This window comes from Schistocerca gregaria, chromosome 9 (genome assembly GCF_023897955.1).
Source record: "Schistocerca gregaria isolate iqSchGreg1 chromosome 9, iqSchGreg1.2, whole genome shotgun sequence".
In the NCBI taxonomy this organism is placed as follows: domain Eukaryota; kingdom Metazoa; phylum Arthropoda; class Insecta; order Orthoptera; family Acrididae; genus Schistocerca; species Schistocerca gregaria.
The window spans coordinates 84,909,738-84,922,954 of record NC_064928.1 but is presented as its reverse complement, the minus strand read 5'-3'; the positions used below and the strand labels follow the sequence as shown (position 1 = coordinate 84,922,954).

Here is a 13,217-nt window from a genome sequence, read left to right as displayed (position 1 = left end):
TGTATGGTTTAGCACAGGGCAATAGCCGTGGCGCGGTACGTTTGTATCGAGACAGATTTCCAGAACGAAGGTGTCCCGAAAGGAAGACGTTGGAAGCAATTGATCGGCGTCTTAGGGAGCACGGAACATTCCAGCCTATGACTCGCGACTGGGGAAGACCTAGAACGACGAGGACACTTGCAGTGGACGAGGCAATTCTTCGTGCAGTTGACGATAACCCTAATGTCAGCGTCAGAGGAGTTGCTGCTGTACAAGGTAACGTTGACCACGTCACTGCATGGAGAGTGCTACGGGAGAACCAGTTGTTTCCGTACCATGTACAGCGTGTGCAGCCACTATCAGCAGCTGATTGGCCTCCACGGGTACACTTCTGCGAATGGTTCATCCAACAATGTGTCAATCGTCATTTCAGTGCAAATGTTCATTCCAACGTGATCAAATTGTAAATTTTCAAAATCAACATGTGTAGTCTGACGACAATCCGCACGCAATTGCGCAATCACGTCATCAACACAGATTTTCTGTGAACGTTTGGGCAGGCATTGTTGGTGATGTCTTGATTGGGCCCCATGTTCTTCCACCTACGCTCAATGGAGCACGTTTTCATGATTTCATACGGGATACTCTACCTGTGCTGCTAGAACATGTGCCTTTACAAGTACGACACAACATGTGGTTCATGCACGATGGAGCTCCTGCACATTTCAGTCCAAGTGTTCGTACACTCCTCAACAACAGATTCGGTGACCGATGGATTGGTAGAGGCGGACCAATTCCGTGGCCTCCACGCTCTCCTGACCTCAACCCTCTTGACTTTCACTTATGGAGGCATTTGAAAGCTCTTGTCTACGCAACCCCGGTAGGAAATGTACAGACTCTTCGTGCTCGTATAGTGGACGACTGTGATACAATATGCCATTCTCCAGGGCTGCATCAGTGCATCAGGAATATCATGCGACGGAGGGTGGATGCATGTATCCTCGCTAACGGAGGACATTTTGAACATTTCCTGTAACAAAGTTTTTGTAGTCACGCTGGTACGTGCTGTTGCTGTGTGTTTCCATTCCATGATTAATGTGATTTGAAGAGAAGTTATAAAATGAGCTCTAACATGGAAAGTAAGCGTTGCCGGACACATGTCGACATAACATATTTTCTTTATTTGTGTTTGAGGGATATTTCCTGAAAATTTGGCCGTACCTTTTTGTAACACCCTGTACATGGTGATTCAGCTTCCCACACCGTTGGGTTTTATGCAACCCACAACGCTTTCAGATACGATGTGCAAGATTTTAAGTTTCTCACACTCACTACGTCAAAACTTTTAGTCCTTCAGTCTCACAGAAAATTGAACAGGATCTTTTTCGAAGGAAATTTAATATAGTTAATTTTTTTTCCTGGGATACGTTTACGCAGGAGGCCACAGTTTTCGCATTACTTAAGAAACACGCGTTCGAAGGTCACATTTGTAAGTTTTCCTCGAATAATTCGAAAACTCTAGCGAAAATTCATCCGAATCATAATTTAACTTTTTTTTTGTCATCAGTCTACTGACTGGTTTGATGCGGCCGCCACGAATTCCTTTCCTTTGCTAACCTTTTCATCTCAGAGTAGCACTTGTAACCTACGTCCTCAATTATTTGCTTGACGTATTCCAATCTCTGTCTTCCTCTACAGTTTTTGCCCTCTACAGCTCCCTCTAGTACCATGAAAGTCATTCCCTCATGTCTTAGCAGATGTCCTATCATCCTGTCCCTTCTGCTTATCAGTGTTTCCACATATTCCTTTCCTCTCCGATTCTGCGTAGAACCTCCTCATTCCTTACCTTATCAGTCCACCCTAATTTTCAACATTCGTCTATAGCGCCACATCTCAAATGCTTCGATTCTCTTCTGTTCCGGTTTTCCCACAGTCCATGTTTCACTACCATAGAATGCTGTACTCCAGACGTACATCCTCAGAAAATTCTTCCTCAAATTAAGGCCGGTATTTGATATTAGTAGACTTCTCTTGGCCAGAAATGCCTTTTTTGCAATAGCGAGTCTGCTTTTGATGTCTTCCTTGCTCCGTCCGTCATTGGTTATTTTACTGCCTAGGTAGCAGAATTCCTTAAGTTCATTGACTTCGTGACCACCAATCCTGATGTTAAGTTTCTCGCTGTTCTCATTTCTACTACTTCTCATAACCTTCGTCTTTCTCCGATTTACTCTCAAACCATACTGTGTACTCATTAGACCATTCCGTTCAGCAGATCATTTAATTCTTCTTCACTTTCACTCAGGATAGCAATGTCATCAGCGAATCGTATCATTGATATCCTTTCACCTTGTATTTTAATTGCACTCCTGAACCTTTCTTTTATTTCCATCATTGCTTCCTCGATGTACAGATTGAAGAGTAGGGGCGAGAGGCTACAGCCTTGTCTTACACCCTTCTTAATACGAGCACTTCGTTCTTGATCGTCCACTCTTATTATTCCCTCTTGGTTGTTGTACATATTGTATAAGACCCGTCTCTCCCTGTTGCTTACCCCTACTTTTTTCAGTATCTCGAACAGCTTGCAACATTTTATATTGTCGAACGCTTTTTACAGGTCGACAAATCCTATGACCGTGTCTTGATTTTTCTTTAGCCTTGCTTCCATTATTAGCCGTGACGTCAGAATTGCCTCTCTCGTGCCTTTACTTTTCCTAAAGCCAAACTGATCGTCACCTAGCGCATTCTCACTTTTCTTTTCCATTCCTCTGTATATTATTCTTGTAAGCTGCTTCGATGCACGAGCTGTTAAGCTGATTGTGCGATAATTCTCGCACTTGTCAGCTCTTGCCGTTTTCGGAATTGTGTGGATGATGCTTTTCCGAAAGTCAGATGGTATGTCGCCAGATTCATATATTCTACACACCAACGTGAATAGCCGTTTTGTTGTCACTTCCCCTAATGATTTTAGAAATTCTGATGGAATGTTATCTATCCCTTCTGCCTTATTTGACCGTAAGTCCTCCAAAGCTCTTTTAAATTCCGATTCTAATACTGGATCCCCTATCTCTTCTAAATCGACTCGTGTTTCTTCTTCTATCACATCAGACAAATCTTCACCCTCATATAGGATTTCAATGTATTCTTTCCACCTATCTGCTCTCTCCTCTGCATTTAACAGTCGAATTCCCGTTGCACTCTTAATGTTACCACAATTGCTTTTAATGTCACCAAAGGTTGTTTTGACTTTCCTGTATGCTGAGTCTGTCCTTCCGACAATCATATCTTTTTCGATGTCTTCTCATTTTTCCTGCACCCATTTCATCTTAGCTTCCCTACACTTCCTATTTATATCATTCCTCAGCGACTTGTATTTCTGTATTCCTGATTTTCCCGGAACATGTTTGTACTTCCTCCTTTCATCAATCAACTGAAATATTTATTCTGTTACCCATAGTTTCTTCGCAGCTACTTTCTTTGTACCTATGTTTTCCTTCCCAACTTCTGTGATGGCCCTTTTTAGAGATGTCCATTCCTCTTCAACTGTGCTGCCTACTGCGCTATTCCTTATTGCTGTATCTATAGCGTTAGAGAACTTCAAACGTATCTCGTCACTCCTTAGAACTTCCGTATCCCACTTCTTTGCGTATTGAATTTTCCTGACTAACGTCTTGAACTCCAGCCTACTCTTCATAACTACTATATTGTGATCTGAGTCTATATCTGCTCCTGGGTACGCCTTACAATCCAGTATCTGATTTCGGAATCTCTGTCTGACCATGATGTAATCTAATTGAAATCTTCCTGTATCTCCCGGCCTTTTCCAAGTATACCTCCTCCTCTTGTGATTCTTGAACAGGGTATTCGCTATTACTAGCTGAAACTTGTTACAGAACTCAATTAGTCTTTCTCCTCTTTCATTCCTTGTCCCAAGCCCATATTGTCCTGTAACCTTTTCTTCTACTCCTTCCACTACAACTGCATTCCAGTCGCCCCGACTATTAGATTTTCGTCCCCCTTTACATAATGCATTATCCTTTCAATATCCTCATACACTTTCTCTATCTGTTCATCTTCAGCTTGCGACGTCGGCATGTATACCTGAACTATCGTTGTCGATTCTGATTAGAACAACCCGGTCACTGAACTGTTCACAGTAACACACCCTCTGCCCTACCTTCCTATTCATAACGAATCCTACACCTGTTATACCATTTTCTGCTGCTGTTGATATTACCCGATACTCATCTGACCAGAAATCCTTGTCTTCCTTCCACTTCACTCCACTGACCCCTACTATATCTAGATTGAGCCTTTGCATTTCCCTTTTCAGATTTTCTAGTTTCCCTACCACGTTCAAGCTTCTGACATTCCACGTCCCGACTCGTAGAACATTATCCTTTCGTTGATTATTTAATCTTTTTCTCATGGTAACCTCCCCCTTGGCAGTCCCCTCCCGGAGATCCGAATGGGGGACTATTCCGGAATCTTTAGCCAATGGAGAGATCATCATGACACTTCTTCAAATACAGGCCACATGTCCTGTGGATACACGTTACGTGTCTTTAATGCAGTGGTTTCCATTGCCTTCTGCATCGTTGATCATTGCTGATTCTTCCGCCTTTAGGGGCAATTTCCCACCCCTGGGATAAGAGAGTGCCCTGAACCTCTACCCGCTCCTCCGTCCTCTTTGACAAGGCCTTTGGCAGAATGAGGCTGACTTCTTATGCCGGAAGTCTTCGGCCGCCAATGCTGATTATTTATAAAAATTTAGACAGTGGCGGGGATTGAACCCGGAACCGAAGACGTCTTGATTATGAATCAAAGACGCTACCCCCTTTTTTGTTTTGTTTTTCTTTTTTTATTGTTTTTTTTCTTTTGTTTGGAAAATGGAACTAAAAAAACCCTAAGTGCCACCGCCACTTTTCATCGTATAACAAAAAATCTGATCCTCTTCAGGCGTTGGCTCCTGAGTGTCCACCCCAGAGAGCTGCCTATATATCTGGGGAAATATGGGAAATCAAGGTTAGGGCTATCCTTTGCCACTTTTGTTTTTGTTACATGTGAATTCTAGTAACTAAGTGTTACAAGTAAGTGTTACAACAACAAAGGTGGCATAAAAGAGTAATCCAGAAATAAAAACATAAATCACTGATGTAATTCCAACGAAAAGGTTCTTCAATAATGTAACTGGTTCCACTTGGAGCCTCGTCATCGTTATCTGATATCTCCAATTGCGCCTTTGAAGGGCATCTGCAACGGAGGCATTCAGCTTCGCTAGTGCCTCAAGGAAAACAGCATCCTTGCAGCAGCTTGTCTCTTCCTTCGCTCATGACAAGGCAGAACGTTCAGCCGTTTGTGTGATGCGGCACAGAACATTAACCGCAGCTCGGCACTCCCCAGCTGAGTGGGGGGTTAACGAAAACACTGCGTAAATAATTTGCGAAGAGCGTACGGTATTTCGGTGTGCGTTCGAGGGCATTGTGAGCATTTTGCAGGAACCACCAGTAATCAAGCTGCTCTTTCTCTCCGTCGCGAAAGATGTAGGCGACGGTAAGTCCTTTGAACCATGTAAGCGCATGATATTTTGCAGCCGGAAAGTAGGTTCCATCGGGACAGAGTAGGGTCTGAGGGTCAATCATATCAGGTGTGACCCGGAGGCAACAAGCCAATATCTTCTGTATTAGTCGCCAAACTCCGGACGATGATGCGCAAGTAAAACGATGTTCATCAGTATCCAAAATGTGACAATCTGGGCAATAAGGGGAGTCTGCCAGTCCAATAGTGTGAAGTCGCTGTAGTGTGGCATATTTTTTGTTGGCGATCTGATACCACTTCGAACGCACCGTGGAGGACAGAAAGTTGTGGTGTATCGTTTTCCACACTCTTGGCCAGTGAACCGTAGGGTACTTGTTTTCCACCACGTTATGGGGAACAGCATGCAGAAGGTTGGTGTAAAAATCTTTCGCCTTTGGTGGACGCGTGGCGGAGAGGTTCGAGCTGACATAGCTGTAGTCAAGAAGGTCGACACATGGGAGAGCTGTGGTGCGACGTGTGCAACCGACACCGGCGGGACGTTAGAGACTGGCATCAGAACCTGTAGTAAACGACCCGTGAGAGAGGTATACTGACTTTTCCATCGTTTCCTCATGTTGCTCATGTAAAGGCTAGCTGCTCTCGCCCTGACGTTGACCAATCCCAGCCCTCCTTTGTGCACTGGGAGGGTACGAGTGTCGTATCGTACTTTAAAGATATGACCTGCGGAAACGTAGTAACTGAAGGCCGCTTGAAGCCGGCGACCTATCTGCAGCGGTAGTGGGAGGACTTGTGCCACGTGATTGAGTTTTGATGCCACGTAGAGGTTCAGGTATTCAACACGTTGTAGCTGGTTCAAGTCCCGGAGCAGGTTCTGTCGCACCATTGCGCGTATGATCTGTAATAACCGTCGGTAGTTTGCTGCAGCTGTTTTACGTACATATTTCTTGAACGTGATTCCCAAATATCGCAGATCAGAAACTGGTGGGAGGGGAGCGAGGGCTTCCGGTCCGAGACCTCGCCCAATATCCAACGCCGCCGACTTGTTGATGTTCAGAAGACTGCCGGCGGCCTGTCCGTATCGCTCAATCCAGGTTAGTACGCTTTGAACTTCGTCATTGGAACGAACCAGCAGTAGCAGGTCGTCAGCGTATGTCCTATAGCGAAAGTTGACGTCCCGCAGCGTGATGCCAGATAGGCGGTGGTTAAGGCCCCCTAGGAGTGGCTCGCGTGCGATGGCATAAAGGCAGGTAGAAAGGGGACAACCCTGTCGAAGAGACCTCTTAATGGGTACTGGTCCTACCGTCCTTCCATTGACCTGGACTTGTGAGCTGGCTGCGGTCCAAAGACGCCGTAGGGTGTCGATGAGGCCCGGGAGGAATCCCATACAGTCCATCACTCGTAGGAGGAAGTTGTGGTGCACTCTATCAAAGGCGCGGTTGAAATCTACGGAGACGATCGCCGCTCTCAGACGGCACGCAGAAGCGATCGCTGTTAAGTACCTGCAGTCACCGGTGGCTATGTGTATGTTGGCTTCTCCCCCCTGCGACGTCTGTTCTGGAGCGAGGATCATCGGCAAAGTCGTCTTAATACGGCTCGCCATAATCCTGGTGAAAATCTTGTAATCGGCGTTCAGCATTGTAAGCGGCCGATAGTCGTTAATCGATAGCCCTCCACCTGGCTTGTGTACCGGTATGAGAAGTCCTTCTACAAACGCTGGCGGCACAACACAGTCTGGAGACATACGTTCGCGGAACATTATAACCCAGCGAGGCATCATGATGTCACGGAAAGTCCGGTAGAATTCGATGGGCAATCCATCAGGTCCAGGAGACTTACTGGCCGCACCTTTGTCCACGGCGTATTCGACTTCTTCGAGTGAGATTTCCTCTGTTAGTGCATTCACGGTAGCCTCGTCGATAGTACGTGTTACCTGCTGTAACACTTCAGTAGTGGCCTCGTCATCGACGGTTCTTTCCGTGTAAAGATGACGAAAATGATCCTCCACCGCCTTTACTATGGTTGCTTGGGTCGTACATAAGCGACCGTCGCGTGTCCCGAGTTGTGTCATTAAATGTTGGCGTTGTCGGCGCTTATCCGCCACAACGTGGTGCATAGTGGGTTCCTCTGCAAACGTTCGGTCGTGCCGTCTCGAGCGGACGACTGCACCTTCTAGTCGGCGCTTCGTCAACGATAGTATGTGAGCCTTGATTCTGCTTTGATCATGTTGTCTCTCCGGGGAAGGGGGTAAGGCGTCGAGGTCCCTGAGTGCCGCATAGTAAAAATCGAGGGTCTGTCGATGCCACGCAGTCACGTCCTTGCCATATCGCATAAGTGTCCTACGGATTGCTGGTTTGGCACAGAGGAGCCACCACTCCAGGGTCGAGGCGTATCGAGGGTGGCGGCGTTCACAGTCAGTCCACGTTGCTGCAACTTGCCGACGGCAATCCAGGTCCTGGAGATGAGTTATGTTGAGCTTCCAAAAGCCATTGCTGCGCCAGACTTGTTGGGGGCGTAGGTGTATAGTGCAGATATAGGCACTGTGATCAGAATAGGCTTGAGGCGATAGTTCGGCGTCCACTACACCTTCTGTGAGATCTTGTGACACATATACGCGGTCGAGTCGGCTGGCCGAATGACTGGTGAGATGAGTGTGGCCAGAGCGGTTACCGTGGACTTTTTCCCACGTGTCGCACAAGTGAAGTTCTTGGATCATCGCGCCCAGTTCCGGACAAGGCGTGTAATGTGGGATTGGGTCCTTGGGGTGAAGTACGCAATTAAAATCGCCGGCGAAGACGCTGTGGTCGTATCGTCCTAGGAAAAGGGGAGCGACATCTGTGGAGTAGAATCTGGCGCGGTCGTGACGTCTTGTGGTACCCGACGGCGCGTAAACATTAATGAATCGGGTGTTGAGTGCCGTAAATGCTATTCCTCGAGCGGAGGGAAGAAACGTGACGTCGGTAACTTCAATACCTTCACGCACTAATAATTGCCACTCCGGTATCTGCAGGGCTACCGGGCGTCACATGTGTGGTGTACCCGTAAAAGTGCGGGAGTACAGTCGTTTTCACTTCTTGTAGGAAAGCAAAGTCAACCCCCATGGCTCGTATGGTTTCTTTCAAAAGTTGGATCTTGACAGGAGAACTCATCATGTTCATATTCATTGTCGCCAGGCGGTAAGCCTGGCAACGAGTTGTTTGGGCGAGGTTATCCATGGTGAAGGTGGAGATAAGCGAACATCGGAAGTGATGTCACCCCCCGCCGAACGCGGTCCTCCTTGTGCTGCTTACGCTGCATGATCCGGCGCCGCCTCAGGTGGCCGCGGGTCGGGATCTTGTGTCTCGACGTCCTCGGCCCACGAAGCGGGCGCGGATGTCTGTTCATGGTCCATAGCCTCGGAATGTTTGATAGTAAGGGACCGGGCGACTTCGCTGCCTGCACTCGTACCTTCCAGCTGCTCACTGTTTCTGTCAATGGACTGATGGTCGAAAGCTGCACGTTTTTCTGTCTGTTCTGCAAGGTTGGAGTCAGTGGAAACAGCTTCAGCTTCGCGGCTGGCTTCTTCCCCGGCCGAATGCGAACCGCTGTGTTCCGACACGGTCCGACGACGCCGCTTTCGGCGTTTCGGTGATCGCTGTTTCCGTACGTGGCCTTCATTGTCAGAAGACGGCACTGCCTCACGCTCCGCCGGAACAAACGCTTCGGTCGGTACAATAAGGGAATCAATTGCCATCTTACTGGCGTCAATGTCTGTCGCGTTCGGTAGCTCCAGAGTCGTAGTGCTATTTTCCACCACTGGCCAGGTCGGCGGATCATCCAGGTCTTTGTCCGTGGAAAGTGATTCTTGTACCGCTGAAGCGGTCGGCCGTGTCTGTTGTGTGGAGAACGTCGTGAGCGCCGCCGCGTAAGTAACGGGTAGAATAGTCTTCGCCGCTGGTGGTGCAACGTCCTTCGGTGGGAGTTGTGTGATCCGACGCTGGAGGCACTCGGAACGAAGGTGACCTTCCTTACCGCATCCGGAGCACGTCTTCGGTTGGCCGTCATAAATAACTATGGCCCGGCATCCACCTATCTGTAGATAGGATGGCACGTGTCGTTGTAGATCTATGCGCTCTTGGCGTACTCCATTGAGTACTGGATACGTCTTAAACTGGGTCCATTTTTCAGCCACATGTTCGTGTACCGTGCCGTAGGGGCGGAGCACCGCTACAACTTCCGCCGCCGGGAGTTCAAATGGAAGTTCGAAGATGCGTATAGTCCGCAGTCCCATTGCGGCATGGCCGACCTCGACGTAGCCAACATTGCCATCTGCGTGGCAGAAGCGGAGTTCTTGTTTCATCTCTCGAAGCACCTTGTCGCAAGTAGTTTCGTTTATGAGCTTTACATAGACCGTGCTACTGACGATCGAAAAGTGAATGCCGACAATGTCGGCAGCCGCGATCTTGGCTTCCTCTTTTAAAAAACGTTCTACTTCGAGCGCCTTTGGTCGGGTAAAGTCGTTCCGAAATGTGAATTTCAAGGCTGATCTTCTGTACTGGTTTGCCATGGTCTTGGAGCGCTACGGCGTCACGTTAGTGTCGGCCGAAGAAAGTAAACAAGGGGCGCTAGGGCCCTCTCTGCCAGCGGAGAGCACACACCGCACGTCCGCTTAGCTCGGCTGCGAGGGCCGCACTGACCGCTAGACCACGGGTACGGGTACAATATAACTAATTTCTTACAAAGATGTCCTGTTCATTTTTTTTCCGTAAGACTAAGAGTTTGCATGGGGAGAGTGAGAGAAGATGAAAATCTTGGCAGTGGTATTCGAAGGCACTACTGTCTGCTTATAACCCACCAGTAGCGGAAGCTGGACCACCCTGTAGAACTGAATGACATGCCACATGACAGTCATCAAGAAAAATCAGCAGCTTTTGTTCACAGCACTAGCGTTACAATAAACCCCATGAGAGAGAAGCCAATAGTAGAAATTGTTAATGATGTTCCTCAAAGATTTATTCTGAGTTTCTCTGAGAACGAAATTTGGAGAGAACACATTATATTCAGTTCTGTACTACAAACAGGGGAATACCAACAGCTGACGTAGCACATGAACAAGCGTACAGTAATATCTAGAGTACATACCAATGAAAAATTGAACTATAAGAAACTTATTACTGAACTTCTCAAACAATAAAGTTCAGCTAGTTTCGCTTTTCGTATAATGGCCAGTTGTGTAAACAAAAGAAACAACCGCCTAACGTTTTTTGCATGTTTTCGTTTAATATTGTCTAATGGAATAACTTTCTGCGACAACCCATTACTTAGGAAACGGTTTTGATTGCACGACAGCGAGCAGTAAGAAGTCATTTCTGATGTTCACCCATTTTCGTCTCGTAGATGGCTCTTCAAAGAATTTGACATTTTAACTCTTGACTCACAATATATGTATTCGCTGGTGAAATTCGTGATGAACAATCCATCACAAATTGAGAACAATAGCGATGTCCATGCCTATAACACTAGAAGTAAAATGACGTGTACTACTTATTACTTAAAATGTCAGTGGGTCAGAAACAAGTTCAGCGCATGAGGTGTGCAACCGAAAGCCTGTGGGTGGGACCCGACTTGAGGTATTTTTCAATCGGGCCTGCGGAAAGAAATCGCGTAACTGTTCCTAATTACATGTCAACACAGATAGTCTATCTCAATGCCGTGTTTTTTTAATTTTTATGTATTTTTCACCAACCTCTACATCTCACAGTAGCGCTTGCAACCTACGTCATTAATTACCTCTGACTGCCACTCCAACTTTTACCTTGTATAGCAGCGTTTAGTATCATGGCAGTTATTCCCTGATGTTTTAGCAAATGTCATATCATCATGTCCCTTCTTCTTGGTAGTGTTTTCCATTTATTCTCCAGCGGAGAACCTCCTCATTCCTTAAGTTATCTGCCGGGCGGGATTAGCCGAGCGGTCCGGGGCGCTGCAGTCATGGACTGTACGGCTGGTCCCGGCGGAGGTTCGAGTCCTCCCTCGGGCATGGGTATTAGGATAATTTAGGTTAAGTAGTGTGTAAGCTTAGGGACTGATGACCTTAGCAGTTAAGTCCCATAAGATTTCACACACATCTGAACATCCTTAGCTTGTCAGTTCACCTAATTTTCAACATTTTTCTGTAGTGCTACATCTCAAATGCTTCGATTCTCTTCTTTTCCGAATTTCCCATAGTTCATGTTTATCTACCATACAACACTGTGCTCCGAAAGTACATACTCAGAAATTTCTTCCTCAAATTCAGACAAATGGCTCTGAGCACTATGAGACTTAACATCTGAGGTAATCAGTCCCCTAGAACTCAGAACTACGTAAACATAACTAACATAAGGACATCACACACATCCATGCCCGAGGCACGATTCGAATCTGCGACCGTTGCTGTCGCTCGCTTCCAGACTGAAGCGCGTAGAGCCGCTCGGCGACGGCTAAATTAAGAAATATGACTGATGCTAGCACACTTCTCTTGGCCGGGAATGCTCTTTTTGTCAGGGCTAGCCTGATTTTGATATCCTCCTTGCTCCGTCCCTCATTGGTTATTTTGCTGCTTAGGTAACAGAATTCCTTAACTTTGTGACCATCAATCCTGACGTTACGTTTCTCGCTATGTCATTTCTGCTACTTCTCATTACTTTCGTCTTTGTTCGATTTACTCTCAATCCATATTCTGTACTCATTATATTGTTCATTCCATTCAGCATATCATGTAATTCTTCATCGCTGTAATTCTGGATAGCAATGTCATCACCGAATCTTATCATTGATATCCTTTCACCTTGAATTTCAGTTCTACTCATAAACCTTACGTTTACTTCCACCATTGCTTCTTCGATGTATGGATTGAGCAGGAGGGGTGAAGACTACATCCCTGTCTTTCAGTCTTTTTAATCAGAGCACGTTCTTGGTCTTCCACTCTTATTGTTCACTCTTGGCTCTCGTACATAAAGCTTCTTACTCGTCTTCCACTATATCTCACCTCAATTTTTCTCAGAATTTCGAAGATCTTGCACCATTTGGTATTGTCGAACGCTTTTCCAGGTCGAGAAATCGTATGAATATGTCTTCATTTTTCTTCACTCTTGTTTCCATTATCAACCGCAACCTCAGTACTGTCTCTCTGGTGCCTTCACGTTTCCTATAGCGAAAGCGATAGTCATGTAATACATACTCAGTTTTCATTTCACTCTTCTGCGTGCTAGTTTCGTCAGTAACTCGTATGAGCTGTTAAATGATTACATGATAATTCTCGCACCTGCCTATTCTTACAATCGCGGCATTTGTGTGAGAGATGTTCTTCTGGAAGTCAGACGCATAAATTATACGTACCAAATGGAACAGCCGTTTTCTTGACACTTCCCCTAATGATTGAAGAAGTCCTAATTGAATGTTACCTGTCCTTTCTGTCTTAAACTCCGAGTCTCCGAAAACACTTTTAAATTCTAATACTGGATCCCCTGTCTCTCCTCTATCGACTTCAGTTTCTTCCTTCATCCCGTCATCACACAAAGTCTCCCGCTCATAGAGATCCTCGGTGTACTCTTCTGACCTATCCGCTCTCTCCTCTGCATTTAACAGTAGAATTACCATTGCACACCTAATCTTACCTCTTTCGCATATAATTACACTGACGGTTGTTTTGACATTTCTATATGCTGCGTCAACCCTTCCTTTGT

The 13,217-nt window shown here is 46.3% G+C and overlaps 1 protein-coding gene across 1 annotated transcript in view; it reads left to right on the top strand.

Annotated features, from left to right (window-relative positions):
* The window catches only part of LOC126291593 (neuroglobin-like), an 804,393-nt gene that overhangs the window by 586,247 nt on the left and 204,929 nt on the right, over positions 1-13,217 (top strand). The window lies entirely within an intron of this gene.